General features: G+C 33.1%; 1 long non-coding RNA gene across 1 annotated transcript; it reads right to left on the bottom strand.

Moving 5' to 3' along the window:
- Positions 1–735: 735 nt before the first annotated feature.
- Positions 736–5584, bottom strand: LOC146914351 (uncharacterized). Its single transcript, XR_015016684.1, has 2 exons — positions 5454–5584; positions 736–1110 (listed from the first exon to the last, which is right to left on the bottom strand). It is a non-coding gene; the product is annotated as an uncharacterized LOC146914351 (long non-coding RNA).
- Between the last annotated feature and the right edge of the window lie 201 nt (positions 5585–5785).

Raw genomic sequence — 5785 nt, 5'->3', positions numbered from 1 at the left:
GATGAAAGAAAATTTTGAACAAGTATTTTTAGGTCCAAAATTAGGGTATAACATAGATGCACATGCAGATGAAATTAACTGGATTTAGTCTTTTTTTAGGAAAAAAATTAACGGTATTTAGCAAAATTATCAACACATATAAAACAAAATAAACATCTTTTAAGTATTTGAACTTGTAGAAATTTATACTCGTTAGTAAAATTATACAATTGTCGTAATACTTAAATAAAAATCTTCTTTTCATGAAATAAAATATAACTAGCACTACTAGAAAAATTGAGAATAGAGACGGGCGAAATTTGTCTCTAAAACAAGAAAAATCTGTCTCTAAATAAGTCTGAGACAGAATCAGAGACAGAAATAGGCCTGTCTCTATTTTCGTGGTCGCTAAAGGCTTTAGAGACGGAATTATAGTTTCCATCTCTATCAGAGACGGAATAAATCTGTCTCTAACTTTTAAATTCCGTCGCCAAGAGTTCAATAATTTTGAGGTATTTCCGTCGCAAATTGAGACGGAAATCACCGTCTCGAATAGGTCCGTCTCTAAATTCTGGCGCAAAATTAATGAATTCCGTCTCTGTTCAAATAAAATTCCGTCTCTACAGAGACGGATAAAAAGTCCGTCTCTAAAAATGATTTTTTTTGTTTATTTCATAAATTCAGCCTCAATATTTCAAATGTTTAGTGCTAAAATAATGTTTAAGATATTCATTATGTCTATCTAACTATCAAGAATGTCACAATTATATTTTGATAAACATCAAATTTGCAAAAGTGACATGAAAGTACACTCATACAACAAAACATCACCACGTGATATTATGTCATCAATTCATCATGTAATTTTACCAATATAAAATTATCCAAAATGTTAAATGATCATGATATATGTTTGATCTAACAAAAAATATATAAACAAAAGTAACCAAACTAAAGTTCATCCATCTCGCTGTTACCATTATCACCCTCTCCTTCCTGTTGAATTGAAGAGTTTATAATAGGCATGAAATTCCCAAACATTTGCTCCTAGCGCTCCATAATAGCAACTTTTCAACGCCAAAGACCACCTACTATTACATCTCTTTTTAATAATAGCTCCATCAATTTAGCCTACAAACAAAAAAAATCATGAAGTTGTGTATTTTGAAAAGAACAATCAACTTTCAACCTAAGTAACAATGAAGCTTGTTGTTTCATATCATATAAAGAAAATAGTATATCCCCTAAATAACTATATCTCCCTATTTATGTAACTGCCACTATTTGTAACAATTGTTTCAACCATTTGCCATTTCAACTTTTCAACCGAAGTAACAACAATATTGAAGGTTCATATTTCATATCATATAAAGAAAATAGGTTTAGAGAGAAACAATTGCAACTGAACCATATTTTACATGTAAATAACTATATTTTGCCATATAAGGTAGGCGGCCAAAAACAACAAACTGGCCGCAACACAACAAACAACCATTAAACAAAGTCAAAAACACAGTTCATAGAGATAAAACTGTCTAGCAACACAACTAAATCAACACTGCTGACTGTGTTTTATCTTGGTTTTCGGGTGTCAAACATTGATTACGTTTGAACCTTTTAAACCGGTGATATCTTATTTTTTCTTGGGAAGGGAAAAAGTAAGCAAAACCCTTGAGAATCGAGGTCCGGGAGTTGTTTTCGCTACGGGAAGGTGTTAGGCACCCATAACGACTATAGTATCCTATAGGAACCGTCTTTAATTTCTACGCGCGCGCTTTATTTTTAAATGCTATTTAAAAGATGATATCTACACCTAAAGTTTGCTAAGTGAAGAATTGGAGGGAGAAGGATGTGTTTGAATTTTTATTTTAGTTGAATTGAAGGAATTTTGATTCCTTGCCTACGTACCCTTTTAAGGGATCAAATCCACCGTAGTTCTCTTCCAAAAAATGTTTTTGTTTTTGTTGGTTGATTTTAAGTTTGAAAATTGGAATTTTGAAGAATGAGAGAAAGAGGCCTCAAGGGCATGAGATTATGAAATTGTGAGGTTGAATTAGTCATTTTGGAAAAAAAGTCAAGTATTATTAATTTTCATTGAAATTTGATTAAGAAAATAAAGGAGAAAATGCAATGGGATTTTGATCCCAAGGTTTATTTTGAAAATGATTTGAGTGAAGTTTGTTCAAGTTTTTTTGGAAAATTGATTTTTCTAAGCATAAATCCTAGGCATTCATCTAGACATACAATCCTAAACATACATCTAAACATGCATATTCTAGCTATATACCTAAAGTGGTGTGTGTGCATGTGTCGGTGCTTGTGTCGGTGTACATTATTAGAGTCCATTGTCCTTTACATCATGCCCTAGTTTACATTCTATGGTCTTGCAAGAATTAAAAATGGCATGAAGTAAAATATTACAAAAGCTCCTAAGTTTTTACATTCTAAACCTTGGTAAAAATTAATATGCAAGAAATAAAACTAAAATAGAAGAATGAAGTATGCTTATGAAACATGAAACAAAAGGATTAGTAAAACCAATGATATAGAAACAAAATGACAAATGCATAGTAAAACAAATATAACTTGCAAGTAAAGTAAACTAACAATTTTAGTAAAAAAGTGACAAAGGGACTTGAAATTCAATATACTTCTAAAGCAAGCTTGAGACCTAAATTCTCACAACATTGGAAATTTTAGGTGACTTATTTCAAGGAAAGAAATATGAGAATCAAGGAAAATCGACATGCCAAAGATTATAAGATTTTCAAGTCCTTTATGCACTTTATTTCACAAGAGCATTTCACATTATCTACAACACAAAGTCCACGAAAATCTAACTCAAAACAGCGAGCACATACCACATTTAATAGGCAAATTCACTCCAAGAAATTACATGTTCAAAGCCACGATTATGTAACAAAATTTCAAGTTCAAAACCACATTAAAACTTCACAAAAATGTTAACAAAAAGTGGCAAAATGGCAAAAACAAGCACACATTATTTTGAAGTAGGTTTTAACATGTAATTACATTTCAAGGAACTAGTATCAAGTGCTAAAAATTGATCACATCAACATTCACAAAACGCTTAGAAATTTTCATCATGATTCGAGTAAAAATGAATACGAAGTATTATTCAAGAATCAAGATAATTTTTATATATTGTGATCAAGATCTAGCATGCAAGATACCCCAAAATTCACCAAAAGACACAAGAAAAAATATTGGAAATTTTACGGAATTTTTCAAGAAGCTTTGAACATGAGCAGAAGTGTGAAAATTAGTTTGTAGTGTATGAATAGCAAGGAATTTGACCAAAAGTGAGATCAGTAACACAAAAGGGCCCAAGCCCAGTCCAAGGTAAAAAAAAACGGGTAGGATCCATGGTTTTGTGGGTTAGGATCATGGATCATGGGTTAGTCATAAGTTAAAACGTGAAAAGAGCTTCTTCTTAAAAATTCAGCAGCATCGCTGCTCCTTCCTTCTTCCTCCATGTTTTCCTTTCACAGAACAATTTTCACAAACGTACAAAGACCGTCACCACTAGACTCAAAAGCACACACGCACATAACCGTGTTAAAGCCAATTCAAATCGAAAGCAAAACGACGGAGAACGAACGCACACAATCCTACATGATAGCGACGGTGGAAAGAGTTTTTCAGCGTGTTAAGCACGAAGGAAACAGGTCGCAGACAGGTTCACCAAAACAACAGCATAGCAATTCACTCAATAATTGATTTCAGCACAAGAATAAAGAAAGGTGCACTCAGACATACCGATCTGGATTGTAGAAGTTGATTTCACGCGAAAAGCTTGAGAATGAATCAGAGAACTAAAGGACCTCAGATGGAAAACTGCAGCGAAACAACCAATTCAACAAGCCTCTTCGCCGATTTTCTATGTGTTCCTGTTTCAGATTCACGAAATCAATTCCCTTCCTCCTTCGAATCTGCTCCAGCTTTTCTTCTCCGTTTCAGATCGACTTTGTTCGAAGTTTACGACGAATCGAATTCTGGTATGTCGTAGCCTCCAATCGGTTTTGCTCCTTTCCCTTCACCGTTCCAATTTTGTTGATACCCGATTATCCTGAACTGTGATTACTTTGGAACCGTTTGAATGGACGACGAAGCTTGCGGCGATGTTGAGGGACGGATTAGTGTGTGAATTGGTTGAGGTTTGTGATGAGGATGATAGTTGAATGTGGTTGTTTATGGTGGTTATGGAGGTTAGAGGAGTTAGTTAGGGTGGTTTGTGGTGGTTGAAGGTTAGTTAGAGGTGAAGATGGAGGTGGTTAGAGTTTGTTAGGGTGGTGGAAATGGTGGAGAAAAAAGTTGTTACGGTTTGGGGAAGGAAAGAGAGAAAGAGGGAAATTTTTTGGTTATTTTTGGTGTATTTTTTGTGAAAAAAGTGATAATGATTGAATGTGGACTTTGACCTTGACTTGGACCTATTTATAGGTGATGTGGTAAGCCTTGGACCAATAGGATAGAGACATGTGGCACTGGACTCTAACAAACTTTTGTGGACTAATAACATTTGGACACGTGGCACTTGGACTTAACACACCTAAAAAGGATTAAAATGCAAATAACAAAAGTACAAGGACAAATATGAAAATTAAAACTAAAATTGAATTGAAAAAGTAAATTGAAAATTAACGTAAAGCGAGACGATTAAAAGCAACAAAGCAGATTAAAATGAATCAGAGATTTTATGTGAAATGACCAAAACGCCCCTGGGGCTAAAACGACTGAAAATGACTCAGATGCAAATTTTTAAAAGGGATTTTTGACAGGGGATTAAAGCAGGAATTTATACAAACAAGATTAAAAGACTCAGAGACAATTTTGAGAGTTTGAACAGGGTTTTGACATATGAAAAGACTAAAATGCCCCTAGGGGCAAAACTGACTCAAAATGACTTCAAATGCAATTTTTGAAATGGATTTTGACATGGAATTGAAATAAGGACTTATTCAAGCTATTTGAAAGGACTCAAACAATTTTTAAAAGATTGAAGGAAATTTTAACATAGGAAATGACTAAAATGCCCCTAGGGGCTAAACTGACTAAAAAAATGACTCAACTGATTTTTTTTTGAAATGAATTTTGACATGAGATTGAAACAAAGACTTATACAAACCAATTTAAAAGACTCAAACAATTTTCAAGGATTAAAATGAGTTGAATGCAGGAAATGACTAAAATACCCTTTTATGTGAATTTTGCAAGTAATATTGAAATAAAATGCAGAGAAAGATGTAATTGATCAGAGACAGTTCAAATGGTTTGTAATGCAAGAAAAGAAGAATTGAGTTAGTATTTTTAGGTCCAAAATTAGGGTATAACAGACTGCAAACAATAAAACCAACCAAAACTGAAACAAAAAGTGCTGCCACGCCCTCTAAACAACCGCACGAAACCTATGCTACCAGATAATAAATTTTAAGCACCTTATATCATAAAAATACCTTGAAATCCTTTGGGTTTGTTTGAGAAGATGTGATATGTTGATGAGTTGTAATTATTCTTTTACCTCTTCCGCTGCCTCTACCTCTACCTAACATTCGTGAACAATACAAAGTAAAAAAATCAAGTTGAGTTTAATTAAAATATAAATAACATAAGTCATGCAAGAATAACATACGCTAAAAGTATTTGTTGAGATCCTCTCTACTAAAATGAAAGGCACAACCATCCAAACATACAACAAGATATTGAATCCAATTAAAATAAATTAGATTTAGATTTATTCAAAAAAAATAAATTATATTTAGATATCAAAAGAAAAATATTGAATCCA

This window comes from Medicago sativa, chromosome 6 (assembly GCF_051527215.1).
Source record: "Medicago sativa cultivar Bolivia chromosome 6, Bolivia_mono, whole genome shotgun sequence".
NCBI classification, from domain to species: Eukaryota; Viridiplantae; Streptophyta; class Magnoliopsida; order Fabales; family Fabaceae; genus Medicago; species Medicago sativa.
The sequence above is the reverse complement of the archived record's forward strand: the minus strand, read 5'-3'. Positions and strand labels throughout refer to the sequence as shown.